This window comes from Typopeltis vanoorti, chromosome 17 (assembly GCF_054136105.1).
Source record: "Typopeltis vanoorti isolate ZY-2024b chromosome 17, IOZ_Tvanoo_1.0, whole genome shotgun sequence".
Taxonomy (NCBI): domain Eukaryota; kingdom Metazoa; phylum Arthropoda; class Arachnida; order Uropygi; family Thelyphonidae; genus Typopeltis; species Typopeltis vanoorti.
Genome location: NC_143565.1, coordinates 59362708 through 59375327, shown reverse-complemented (window position 1 = coordinate 59375327; position 12620 = coordinate 59362708). Strand labels below are relative to the sequence as shown.

At 36.7% G+C, this 12620-nt stretch overlaps 1 protein-coding gene across 1 annotated transcript in view; it reads left to right on the top strand.

Annotated features, from left to right (window-relative positions):
- Window positions 1-12620, top strand: part of LOC150097433 (uncharacterized) — a 364972-nt gene that overhangs the window by 186826 nt on the left and 165526 nt on the right. The gene's annotated exons all lie outside the window — the stretch shown is intronic.

The window sequence follows — 12620 nt, the reverse complement described above, 5'->3', positions numbered from 1 at the left end:
GATCGTCTTCTTTGTTACAGAAGTTTGAATGATTCCTTAAGAAATACGTTATCCGCTGCTACATTCCAAACTTTCACGAAAAATATAATGAAACATGAAACCGCTTGGGCGACTTTAAGAAACCTAAAATATCACATTAAAGGAATAAAATAGTTCTTTCTGTAACTCAGTGTTTTATCTAAATACTTAGGGATAGAAGTGTGTACGTAACTCAAAAGGCAAATTCGATGTGAAGTTTTTTGTCGTTTTTTTCCTGCCATGATGTAGGTTTATGTGCTTATGTTGTATCAGAGAAGATACAAAATAAGCACATTTAATTTATCATTTAAAGAAAGCGAATAAGATTTAGTAAAAGGTTAAGTAATAAGCGTCTTGAAGTCTATAACTCATAGAGGTATATATATTGATGTCATACTTGTCAGAACAGATGGTATAATTCCACTGTGAAAGATTGTACTAAGATTTACATTAATATTAGTACTGTTGGTCAGCTAAGATAAATAATAAGGAAACCTTGCTATAGAAACCAAACAGGAAACGTTTTCAAGAAACACTAGGTTCAAACAATCAGCGCTGTGGTCGCATACCTAGAGATGAAATTCATCCATCATCTAACCATATTCACAAATGTTCATGTTGAAAGTGGGATTTTAAGCCAAAGTCTGTTGGTTGGACGAGTAGGCACTCTAGAGTTACTCAGTCAACCAGGATATACTACGATATCATATTACGAACTGTTGACCCATTCCAAAGGAAAAGAAGCATAAAGATACCTGTGAGATGAATGCTTAAAACTTCATCTTTTCTTATTTCTTTTCTTGGCTGAATCAGAAATGATTATTGAATTGTTACTAATGTTGACAATGGGATACAGAAGAAATTTATGAGATTTTTGAATGAGAGAATTAAAGGATTGTTGATTCAATGCTGCTAACTCGTGTTGTCGCTTTTCATTAAGAAACCTGCCATGGAGGTTGCAATCTGTTTCTTATCCAACCTTTTGTTTTCTTTTTATATAATTTTAAGTAATTGTGCCCGCTGAAGGCTAACACACAATCTGTAGCACTTTGTCATACAGAATACTAAAATTCTTTGACAGTATATCTGAAAATATATTGGCACTACTTAATTTATTAAAATGGCTGCTGCATTTCACTATTTGAAAGTCGTAGAGGCCGAATGATCAGAAAAGTGAAAGCATTTTATTTTCATTGATAAGGTTTCTTTTTACTGATTCAATGGAAACCAGAGAAGAGTCTAAAATACTTTAACAGAAGCTGTTGCCTAAAATATCCAGCTCCTATGTTCGGTATCATTTGAGGATAGAAAACAGTATTTGAAAAAAAAAAAAAAAAAAAACAGTTCAAAAAAAACTTTTCCTGAATTTTTCACTTTTTCAGTTGAATCATATTTCATTGCTAAGTAAAGAAAAAACGTTTGTCCTATAAATCTCAACAGTTTCTTTTCGATATCCGAGTGATAGCGAACTTAATGATCAGCTTCTTTTAACCATGAAGTGTATTTGTGCTCATCTCCAATGAGAGCGAAATATGGTCTCAGAAAAAAGAACCCTTCAAGTGCAATGATGAAAGAGTAAATCAATAAATCAGTAAACCCCTTATTCCAAAGATGCTGTCTGGTTGCATAGTTTGCGCAAGAAAATAATTTTATTAAACTTTTAGTTTGTTTTCATTATAGATGGAAATGATCTTTCCTACAAAAACTACTGAAGTTGTAATTTTGTTATTAAAATGCATAATATTTATAAATTACAGCGAGAGTAGATGGGATCAAAGATGAACTCGTTGAACTTCCAAGAATTCTTTAATAAAGAACTATTTTAAGATTTTTGTAAGGATTTTTCGATTTAATCTTCTTTTTCAGTTTTATATAGATTCCTCATTTTCTCATCTCGCTTTTTAATGTTAACTTATTTATAGTGTCTTTAAGCCAGTTACTGCAGTCATTACTTCGATCTTGGTGAGATCTATGTGAGCGAGAGAAAAAACAAACATGGAATGTGAGCTTCCCCTTACTTCTGCAGTTGGATTGCCAGCTTTCTGAGTGGACGCTTACTACGAGCGGTGGTGGATGGTTCCTTATCCTCTCAGTAAAAAATCAATGCATGGGTCCCACAATGTTTTGTTCTCTCACCCACCTTATTCCTTTTATTTATATAACTGACTTACTCCAGCAAACTATGACCCCAATTGCATTTCTCCCTTTCATTTGACTAACCTGACAATGCACAAACCACCACAATCTTCAGAGCCTTAACTACTATCGCTTTCAATACAGATCTTCAAAACATTCATCACTAGGGTTGGATAATCTTGTCAATTTCAATGCAAGCAAAACATAACCCTCTCTTATTTCACACAAAATAGAACCATTCTCTTCCAGCGCTACTTTTGAAAACCCTAAAATCCCCATGCATGATGCGATTTATATTCTTGGGATAACGCTAACCTCAAATCTCTAAGAGAGATTTGAGGTTAGCGTTAGAGGTACTCCTGTACCTCTAAAAAATTTGGTTTTCTTTTTAGCTAGAGGCGTTACTTTAAACTCCAAGCAAATTCCAACTTTATACAAATCACAAATTCGTCTCACCTTTGAATATTGCTCCGATATCTGAGGTGGAGCCCCTTAGAGCTCCCTGACGATACTAGGCTCTGTACAGAAAAGGGCAGTCAGCTGATCAATGACCCTTCACTCACTTTCATGCCAACGCTCGGTTTCGGCTGCTTATATCTTCTAAAAATACTTATACGGCCGTTGTTTATCAGAATTAGCATCAATAATACTCCCCACTCTCTGTCAAATCAGTTCAGCAACTAATCAACACTCCCTCACAGTGCATCTTCAGGTATTAGGCTGTGGGGCGGAATCCCACTGTAGTACAAAGAGCTGTGAATGACTTCAGGTGAGAGATGAATTTTATCGTCAGGTGTGAGAACTCGGTTACTGAATTGTATTGTGTGTTATAACCATTAGGTAGATGTGGATGATTTCAACGGAGCCTCCGTAGATCAGTTGGTATAGATAAGCCTTAGGTTGGAAAGACCCGAGTTTGAATACCGTCTATGAAGTGAGGAACTTTATCAGGCGTTTTTCAATCAAATGTTGAGTTAACTGGTCTCATGCTCTGGTGGAGGGATTTTTCTCCCTCAAAAACAGATAAACTGACCCCGTGAACGTACAGATCCGGTTTGCCTCTTTTGAAAAAAACCTCTACTTCCGTATGAGACCGGCTAACTCACTATTTGATAGAAATCACCTGATAAAGGTTCCTTTCGTAATAGACGGATTCGAACCTGGGTCTTTCCAACCAAAGTCTATACCAACTAATCTACGGAGGCTTCTTATCGGCAGCAGCACATAATGTTTGCTAAATGCGTTGTTGGTATGCCGCTTGCCTAGTAAACTACATAATCAACCCATATAACAAAACGAGATCGAGGGAATGCTTGCTTTCAGATTTTATTATTGCTTTATGCTTGTTTTGCAGATTGCAATAATAAAATCTGAAAGAGTATGAGCTGTACATTGCACGCAGGGCGGGATTTTATTAACGAATTAGCTTTTTGTTGCAGCGGGTGCTTGATATTTAAGAGGATGGTCAAGGGCTACACGTTTGTCAATACATTTGCTATTCCAATGGTATGGAAGGAATCCTAGAACTTATGTAGGTGATTGCTATTCAGCAAACATCTCTCCACCTTTTGGGGTTTTATAAATATAATATCTAATAAAATACCAAACTTGCTGTCAGGTATGCAACTAGTATACTCAAATTGGGCATGTTTTGCATTATGTAGAAGACATGGTCCTGCTGGACGGAGTTTCAAATTTGACACATTGGAAATAAATATCCCTCAATTCCAATTGCCTGTGATATTCATACAAAGGAATTCTCTGAGTGGTTCGCTACTAAGATACATTAAGCGATAGCGCTTTTAATGGACATGCTGCTAGGTTTCACGAAATATTGTTCCCTCTTTTATTGAAAATGTAGTCGAAATAGTTTGTTGTCCCAGGCATTTTTATATTGTTGTTCAATATAAAAATAAATAAATAAAAATAATGTAAAATCCAAAAAAAAACCACGTTAAATCGCATTTAATGTGGAAATTCAGCTTCGAGGAAAATGCTATAAAGCTTTAAATAAAAATGTTGAAAGTTCTGGGATTTCAAATACACGTCCTCAAGAATAAGTGGTGCATATATACAGTATGGCGCAAAAAAAGTTCTTAATAACTAGTCGATGTTCAGAACTGTTTTTTTTTTTGCCATACCGTGTCCGTGTTACATGTGCTGTCTGTTAGTATGAATGCAATCCATAATGTCTACAGTACATGCGCCTTTAAAAAGTCTAGTTACCAACTTTAGGATCATTGTTCATTTTGCTACTTGGTTCTAGTTCATTGTCTATGCAGAAATCTTTCTCTCTCAGTGGTGTTAATGTAAATTACGGTGAGTGGGTTTGATGCTGTGGACATGCTCATTGAGAAATTAATCCCTTTCATTCCAGTGTTGATGTCATGAGGATTGTTCTCACTACGATCATATTCATGGAGAAAGCGGTTTCTTAGAAGCTTCATGTAGAATATTCGGCTGCCACCCCCCCCCCCCTCTCTCTCTCTCTCAGTAAAGGTGTCGTTCTGACTTTAGTCTTCTGGTATAATATTACCACCTTCGTTATGATATAGAGACAGTTGCAGAGCGTATTGTTTCTTGATTGTATATGGATGAGGTTAACCTCATACTAAATTAAAGGAACACTCCACAGGAAATGCCGAATGTTATTAACAGGTCATTCTGGTTCGGTTACAAATGGAACAATTTTGTAGTAAGTCTGGATGAAATTTATACAGTAAGGTATAAATTTCATGAGGAGAGCATTGTCTCACATTTGCCACTGTTTGTCAGCGTCATGCTTAATGGTCCTACTTTTGTAAAGCAGATCCTATAGTGTGTGTGCTGGCATGGAAAGAGAGAGACATACAATTATCTAATGAAGTTGCCTTGCTGCAACCGTTGGATAAATATTAATATAAAATATAAAATTAAATATTAGTTAATAAATATTTGTTTGTTAAATATTGTACACCTTGTTCATGCTGGAAGATTTAAAGATCATCTGGGTTTTATGGATTTTAAGGAAAATATAAGCACTTCGTATTCTATTGCTGGTTCCCAAATTCCTACTTCCAGTTTGAACAGAGACATCACCATCTGAAAGAAAGACTTTATAAAGCTGGACTATTCAGCCTAAGTCCCACATTAAGTTTCTGGTGATTAGTGGAACTGCATTATATCCCACCTAAGACTCCAAAACACCGCTCCAAACCTCTCTCTGCAAGGAACAAAAAATACCTGCTTATTTGTGATAGAACTTCTCATCCTAATATTAAAGAAAGGAAATGGAACTACTTTCACTGTGTCACAGATATGAACTTTCTGCCTCTAAAGAATATATCTGTAAGATAAGATAAGACAAGACACTAAATATACATTCTATGTGCTGTTTATGTGGTTTTCGTGGAGCTGCTGTTGAATAGCTTAAAACGAAGGACCAAAAGTCGTCTTGTAATCAAATGATAGATTTACTTCTTCAGATGTAGAACCTACATCTTCAGATGTAGAATCAAATCTACTTCTTCAGATGTAGAACCTGTCAAGCCATGGCTTGACAGGTTCTACATCTGAAGAAGTAGAAAGAGTTTAGTAGTTTGGTATATGACAAACAGTTCGTTTATTCTATAAAAATCGATAGTTGTTTTGCATTATTGGGAATTGTGCTCTGGAGAAATCAGAATCTTGTGTGTTGCGTGTATACCAAAGGATAGTGGAAGCTATTTGGTTAATAATTATTATGCTTTCTCTGATAGATGCGGTAGCTTTTACTGCAGTCCTTTCTCGTATTTGCTCGAAATATTGGATTCGTGTATCCCAGTTCCTGTTGACACACGCATGGCTTTCCTAAGCGTATTTCTAGACATCTGTAAACTCAGACAACAGCTAGGTATAAGAGGGAGAGGGTCAGTTCAGACGTTCAATAGTCGTATCGCAATCCAGTGGCCTGTGTGTATTTAGTTTGGCTACTGAGGTTGCTTGATATTGCTGATATGCTCTTTATATTTGCGAAAAAATTTCCTTTTGACTAACTAAAATGATGACATCATCAGCATAGATTGTCAATGTAAGTGCTTCGTAGAAGCACTTATATTGATAATCTTGCAAGTCGGACAACTATTGAAAATAAAATGTCTTCTGAGGTCACTGAGCAATAGTCCCATATTTATTTACTCGTTCATCGTGCATCTTTAGACTTCCTTATTATCTTCTTGAAAGAGAGTTCCGTCCTTCAGTTACGTCAAGATCTTTCACGGACAGATAGAGGAAGTGACAGCTATATGCATCACCATCCGTCATCCGCAATCGTCCATGTCCCCAAAACGGGTCGTCACACAGAGAAAGAGAGGGGGTTGGAGTAGTAGGGGAAGAGAGAGATTTAGAGGGCTGCACTTGAAGCAGAATGTTTCTCCTCATTTTCCGCCTCTCTAGGCACGTCGGTGGTCCGCATAACAGAGGCAATTAATCGTCATTATCAATCCTCCCCATTTTCCCTCACTACCAACAATAATTGGAAAGAATACAAGTCGACGACTAAAATATCGCTGGGCATGTGAAAGGCAGCATCAAAAGATGCGGAGGATAGATAGTTTTTTACTGTCTGCTTCCTTAGCATGGGAACACAGCGATAAGCTCTGCCACCTTGAGAATTTTTGATGTCTGCAGACGGATATTGGTGAGTCGTGAAATTCTTTCTTATTGATTAAGGCCAGAAAGTGGCATCTTCCTGATACTAAAATATGATGGAAATCTTTCATATATTTTGTCATTATACTTCTGGAGAAAGGGAACTACTACCTTTGCAACATATTGAAATTATCAAGAATGGATCTTGATAATTTCAACAGTTTTGGAGCTTAGAACTACTTAGAACTACTTACTCTGTAAGATGAATAACTATCTATAAAATAATATTGGAGTATTCATTGCTAAAGTACTTGCCCCCCCCCCCTATATACTACTTACAGTTTTCATTATATCGGATGTATGTATTCGGTTTTTAGTAGGCTAACGGAATCTATAATATGAATTATATTATAAAGTGTTGCATTGCTATAATGTTTTGGATTACTTACTGAATTTTGAAGGTAAGTTTAGTTCGATACTTCGAAATTGACAGAAGGCTATTGATAGATATAACCGAATGTGTAAGTAAATAAGACGAGTCAACTTATTATGTTAGTTGAAATGCCAATTATTTGGTGCCTGATACTCTCTTCAGAAGTTTCCCACATCGATCAATTGGCTTTTCAAATTATTTTAATGAAAAGTTAAGTAGATAAGACAACTAATCTCAATGATAAGTTAAAAACATTGTCACAGTCCATTCAAAATCTGTTTTCATTCCTGTCAAAAAAGTATGTGTTTATATCGATTTGCCTCTAAATGAACAAGTTAAAAAATAATTTCCCAGCTAAACCATATTCATTCCCATGTCTGTGACCAGTTTGTATATCCTCGGAGGAAACGTTTTCCCTTTCTTGAATGAAATTTTAACCAAGGGAACCCAGCACTACTTTAACTAAGGGTATCCATGACATACCGACTATGCTATGAAGAAGTATTCCAGTTTTCCAAACCTCAACACGGTACACGCTTTTTTCCAAGTCGTAGCGCATAAATAGCAACCATGCGCTATTCATTTAAGCAATTACCCTAAAATATATTTTCGAATGTCATCCATTTATGATATTTCTGTTAACTATTCATCCCATAGTATCTTTCTATTATCTGCTCATATCGTATGTAGACAGAACGTTAAGAAAAAAAAGGGAAAAAAAAGAAAAGAAAAGAGCCCTTTTAAGGAAATTTAAAGATTAGTAGATACACTGATTTGAAAAGAATAAGAAAGAAGGCTGTTGCGGTAGACAGAATTGCTGGGAACAAAAGAAAGAAGCAAAATTTCTTCTGAGTTTATAAAATTAGTGACTAGTCGCTGCACTATGCAAGATTTTGAAGAAAAATACCGTTGTTCTTATGAAAAGTGATAATGGAAACATCTTGAACAAATGGACGAAGCAGAAACTGGAGCTCAGTATGAAAAAGAGTGGAGTAAATAATAGTCTGATCATTAATGAACCCAATGTTTTTTCCCTTGATCAAGTATTAATAAAAAGCTCTTCGAGGGTACTATTTAAGTGTGAAAATATTCAATCGTTGAAGAAATTTGTGTTTTGTTGAGAGTAATAATTTTCAGAGGTAAAGTAAGCCTGTAGTGAAAGAAGAAAACCCAATTTCTTAGATACTGAGTAGAAGACATTTGCTATACTTATGCTAAGAAAGACTGAAGGTAAGAGTTATCACAAGTGACAAAATCTCATCTTTCCCAGAGATGTAAGTAATTAATCCAAAAAGAATGACTGGAGTTTTTTTAGTTTCAAGAATTTTTTTTTCCCTTTTTCCTCTTCTTTTATTTTGAGAAAACATAAGACTAGATTGCGTTTTGCTAGCATTTAAATTAACAAAATTATCAGAATTTAGGTTTGTTAAATGAAAAACAGGATTGGAATGTTCAACAAACCGTGGAGTGGATTTGTAGTGCTGAAAGAACCGGAAGAGAAAGAATGGAGCAGCGTGGTATCTATATATTAGTTATAACGTTTGACGATAAAGAAGAGAAAGAATGGAGCAGTGTGGTATCTGTGTATTAGTTATAACGTTTGACGATAAAGATCCATCCAACTTTACACGTAACGTGCTTGCCAAGAGAAAGTTCACGTTGTAGTTGAGAAAGTCAGGAAACAGAAGATTAGAGGCGAGAAAGTTTACTTGCATAGGTCTTAGTTTCAAATCCTTTAATATCAAGAGCATTCATTGAAGGTTCTCCAGACTTTTTTCATGAAGTTTGTACAAAGGTGACATAAGCAGGAAGATCACATGCTGATCAACATTGCCGAAATGCACTGCTTGGAAAGAAGTCAACAGACATCCCCATGGGTAAGGTGCATAGTGCCATATAACGAGTCGTGTTTGTAGTCGGTGGTATAAGTTGGGGAATATAATGATCCCAAATCAGTGCAACTGTGTTCGCTTGAAATGGCTGCGAGAAGGTAACTAGCAGAGTTTAAAAGAGGCACACTGTGATAGGATGCTATGTTGCAGGCCTATCTGTTCGACAAATTGTTGACAAATTGCGCCATCCTAGGTCAACAATTATTGATACCATAGTGAGATGAAAGCTCAGGGAATCAACTGCAAGTGCTACCCGCAGTGGACGACTCACCATACTCTCCGAATGTGACCGTTGGATGCTACGAAGGATAATATGTAAATCCGCCATTCCTCGGCCACCATGTTAGACCAACATGGCCAACAGATAGGCCTGCAACATATGTTGCAGGCCTATCTGTTTGACAAATTGTTGACAAATCCAAGGTCAACAATTATTGATACCATAGTGAGATGAAAGCTCAGGGAATCAACCGCAGTGGACGACTCACCATACTCTCCGAATGTGACCGTTGGGTGCTACGAAGGATAATATGTAAAACCGCCATTCGTCGGCCAACATGTTGAATGCGGACTTCCGAGCAACGACTGGAACAGGAATCTGCACAAAAATATTCAGAAACCGAGGCCAACAACATGGATTTTTATGGTAACACTGCAATATGAAGCCCCACGTTACCCGAACCAACATGCAGCGTCGTCTTCGGTGGTGCAAAGAGCGTGTACAGTGGAAGCTTGGAAAGGTGTGTTATAGAGCGACGAATTACGCTATACTATCTATCGAACAGATGGACAGGTGTGGGTATGGCTGATGCGTGGTGAATGTATCTTACCAGAATGCGTAATAACCCCAGCTATGAAATTTGGCGGTGTGGTGGCATGGTTCTGTTTTTCCTCGTTTATCCTCGGACCTCTGCTTGTGGTGTCACGCACACGGAACTCCGAGAGGTTTCTGGACAAGGTAGTGGTTCCTACTTTCTGAAGTTCCATAGGAACTTCAGAAAGTAGGAACCATTGTCGAACTATTGTCTCTTTCAGCATGACAATGCACCGTGTCATAATGCTGCTGCAACTGCGTGACTTGTGGACATGAACGTCACCACACTTGACTGGCGTCCACAGAACCTGATGTCAACCTTATTGAACATCTGTGGTATGAAGTGGAGCGTCGGGTGAGATCAAGGGACGTTTGCCCCACAACAGTCCTATCGTCCTATTGCTGCAGTCATCGCAGCGAAAGGACGTCCTACATCTTATTACGGTGGGTGCTGTTGATGACATTGCTTTAAGTAGTGAGAATGTCAAATACACTCTGAAATTTGAGCAGGACCCTATCATCAACATTACCACTAAGGAAAATAATTTCAATAAGTCTGCTGCTTCTAAATTGTTTAATACTTGGTTGTTATTATGAATCAGTAGAATGTGTGTATAGATATGAAAATATTTTCTCTCCATTAGACTATACAATTAGTATCGACTGACTTTTGCTTTCCATTGGTTTTTACTTATTCTAAAGTGAAAAGAAATAAATTGTAAATGTCTGGACGCTCACAGTACTACAGTAAGTGTTCAGACATTTACAAAAACCTTTCTATAGTACTTCGTAAATACTATCTCTAAATGTAGAATAGGGACTAGTTGCAAAGTTAAGACGTGTAGTATAAGAACTTAACTCCAAATCCGTGTTTACACCTTTTCTTAGTAAAGGTATTAACACGCATTTAGACATAAGTTCTTACATAGGAATAATTTTCATTCAACTTAACGAAAATTATGTTTTGACAAAGTAGTGCCATAGTACTTTCATTTATGTGAAAAGAAAAGAAAAACGTAAGTAGTACTTGTTATTAGAGCTCAGCACTCTGGATTTCCACAATTATCTGGACATTCCACTCGTTTCATACAGTGACATGGTAATACCACTGATTAGGCTGCTCACCAAAGGTTTTTGCTCATAATAACACTCCTGCTCAGTTCCATTGCCATGGCGACAGCTGTGATGGACACAGTGGGAGATAAATGACGAATTAATGAAAAACCAGGGACGTTTAGAAGTTTCTAAGCGAAACGTTCTTCTGGCTCATTAAGGTAGCAGAAGTGCAATTCTGCTGTTCGTGTACACAGGAAAAATATCGAACAATTAAAACTCGATTCATAAGCAACGCTGTAGTTACATTTATATAATTGATATAAAATTTTCTTGCCCATTTTGCAATACTGTAAAATGGATTTTTATGAAAATGTGAAAAATTCTCTACCGTTGTTAACAAACCAGTTTGAAGTTTCTTATCAATTTCGGATTTATTCATGTACGGTAGTCACGCGATATTATTATTAAAAAGTTTAGAAATTCTTAATTTCAAAACATTCCAATCACATCTTCTTGATGCTATTTTATTTTACGACGCCTCGATAGGCAGCGAAACTGCTACTAGAGTTCTTCGTTTACTGTAGTATTGTGGCTCAGTACTGATGAAGTTTTGTGAAACGATCTAAAAATATCGATTTCTTAGAAAGTTTAAATTCTGTACTCTCTGCTAATTTACAGCACTTTATATCTCGCGCTCACAATATTCGCATGTGCTTTGTGAATGAAAATACCTGAGTTCGAAAATAACCCAGGGGATCCGAACTCAGGTACCCTACCCCCCCCCCCCCCCCCACACACACACAAGAGTAGTCGCAACACCTGTAATAAAATGGCGCCGTACATGGAAATTGATTATGGAGAAATAAGAATCATCTGATAATGTTTCTTGAATAGCTGCAGGTTATACTCATTAAGTATGGAAAATAATGGTATGGAAAAGGCAGTTCCAAAGAACAAGGGTGGAATACATAAAAGAAGTAGATAAGCAGCTGGTTTAGAACTGAAGTTCAGAATTGAACTGTGTGAGGATGTTTACAAGTAGCTGTGCGTGTTCTTTTATGATTAAAGTGAAATAATGGTTGTAACTAATTTGGTCGAGCAGCATTCATGGAAATACCTAAAGAAAAGACATAATTTAGAGAAAAGCGTCTATGTGAAAATGACTGCTGCGAGTTTGTGAAAGAGCGATTGTCGATTTAGTGGACTTTCTTCCTCTAGACAAATATTGACTATTCTTTAAGGAACTTTTTAGTGTACAGCACCAAATGTGAGAAGCGTATTTTAAGGTCGGATAGATTTAGGATTTATAAAGTATCAGGAATTGAATTTTGTAAGTGTTAAATAGTGTTTTGAATTAACGATGACACGATTATTTTTTATGACAGGGAATCCACTGGCGTGTTATGTTTTGCCAAGATAGGTTAGATGTGAAAGTTAACTCATGAAGAGAACATTGATTTTGAATCCAGATCGGAATATTGCTAAAAACCAGGGTCAGTGAAATGAGATCTTTCTTCCCAGAAATAAGAGAAAACTGTTTGGATAACTAGTCTTTAAAAATGAACCTTTAGAAAAAAAACGAAGAGGTTAACGTGGTCATTACGAGCTGTAAAGGCATTCGTAATGAACACCCAGAGGGAAACTAGAACTATTGTTTAGAATA